The sequence below is a fragment of the Capsicum annuum genome, chromosome 4, assembly GCF_002878395.1.
Source record: "Capsicum annuum cultivar UCD-10X-F1 chromosome 4, UCD10Xv1.1, whole genome shotgun sequence".
NCBI classification, from domain to species: Eukaryota; Viridiplantae; Streptophyta; class Magnoliopsida; order Solanales; family Solanaceae; genus Capsicum; species Capsicum annuum.
In genome coordinates this window covers 209699986-209702141 of record NC_061114.1, presented here as the reverse complement: position 1 = coordinate 209702141, position 2156 = coordinate 209699986, and positions in this window count along the sequence as shown.

Sequence of the window (2156 nt, the reverse complement as noted above, 5' to 3'; positions counted from 1 at the left end):
GTGGAGTGTATTTGCCCCTGTTTCAACCAAGAAAATTTGTCAGTTCAAAATATAGTGGTGGCTTGAAGCGCTTGGTTGTCCCGACTCCTGCTCTAGTGTCCATTCTCTTCATTTTGTTTCGGATTGCTGGCACTTGCCCCTATTTTGTCGCGTCATTGACCCAAACTCAGATTATTAAGAGTGATTCTGAAATAAACACAGTATCTCTTCTTTGAAATGCTTCTCAGACAAACCCTTTAAACCTTGGTGTTTACATGAGTTTCCAGATTTGCATGTTGACGAAGCTTTCTGCATGCCCTTTTTTTCGTCTCACAATCATGTCTCTTTCATGCGCTGGCCTTTCTGTCTTACTTTGTGCAATTGAAGAAGTTGGTAGCCAGTTTTGAAATCTCTTCTCACTTGTTTTGGCATGGACTTGACTTAAAGACAAGAGAAAAATGACAACAATTTTTGTTTTACTTGGATAACTAACTCAAGAAAATAAAAATATAACTAAAGAGAAGAAAAAACGACAATGAATGTCCCCCTTAAAAAAGATGAAAGAAAAGTTTATCTAAAAATGACAGTCAACTCTAATGATTATGACGTGTATATCGAATTAAACTGCATGATCTTTCCATCCAAAACTTTCTACCAATTGTTGTTGAGTTAATGACCTCGAAATTGAGTTGCTTCCTTAGTTCAATTGCATTTAAGAACTCATTCGGCTAGTAGCGCCTTGAAGGATTTTTACCAACAAGCCTCTCTCATTTTTTTACCCAGCTCACCATTGCCTTATGATGTCCATGAGGGTTTTTCGCCAATGAGACTCTCTTATCTTTATTTTTCTTAACTCACCATCTTCTTGCAGTGTCCGTGAGGGTTTTCACCAATAAGAGTCTCTCATAGCTTACCATCATCTTACGGTGCCCGTGAGGGTTTTCATCGATAGGACTCTCTCATTTTCATTTCTCTCCTGATTCCTTATGCTGAGGAAGACAAGTAGCTCCCAAAATACATCATCATATCCATTGTATGCTTAGCCTTAACATTCTCAAAGATTGATCTGAAGGTTTTGCTTTGGTTGTAACTTGGCTTTTAGATAGGGTTAGAAAGAAAGGATGGCATGGGGCCCAAATGACACTTGAAGTGGGGTGGGACTTACAATTTTTGAAATCGACTCAAACAATGAGGATTGCCTCATGCCCCAGTTTTTTTGGACTAGGTGACTCTAAATTGTTTATTTGGTTGGACCGAGCCTCGGGTAGGGCAGCCTACGTATCTCACCCCAAAAAGAGGAGAATCAGGTCAAGTGTTGTTCTGGCAGCTTGTTCTTTTTCTTGGTTCTGACTTCTTTTCTTATTTTTTCTCTTTTATTAACTCTTTTCTTTCTTTCTTTTTTTCTCTTTTTTCTGAAAATTTTCTAACTTTATTGCTTTGCTCGACACTTTTCTTTTGTGCTTGGCTGACTCTATCTTGATTCTAAAAGAGGGGTATAAAAGAAAATAGGACTAAAGCTCAAATGAGGTAAACAAAGGATGACCCGATGTTTGGATAGCAGAATGAAATGCCTTCGTCATATCATTCCTTAAAAATGCAAGTACATATCATGCAATATGAAAGTGAAAGATGAAGATCATTTGTGACACTTTTTACAGCACAAACTTTAACTGATCTTGTGCGACGCTACTTCTTTAGCAAACTCCACCTTTGTTGTACATTCCTTATATCGAATGACTCATGCTTTTGTGGAGCTGATTTTCTTTCTGTTCCTTTTGATATAGGGATCACGCATCCACTATTTGACCTAGTTGAGCTATGATTTTCAATTGATGACCAAGTTATTCTTGTGATTCTTAAAAAATTGTCTTAATTTTCAAAGAAGGCTTCAACTTATCACCAAATGTCTCAAAACTCTACCTATTTTCTCAGATATTTTTTCTAACTTTAGCCCTCTGATTCAATGTGTCATGGTTAAATTGGATTTTAAGATTTGAATAAAAATTCCGCAGGCTTGTTATATCACTAGAATCAACATAAAATGAACTTTATTGAAAAACAAATTAACAAACAACATCTATTTAAAACATAAAGGGAAAGGGACACTCCATTTAGTTGAAATGAAAGATAGAAGGGTTTGAACATAACGAAAAAAAGACAAAACAAGATAGATCCCA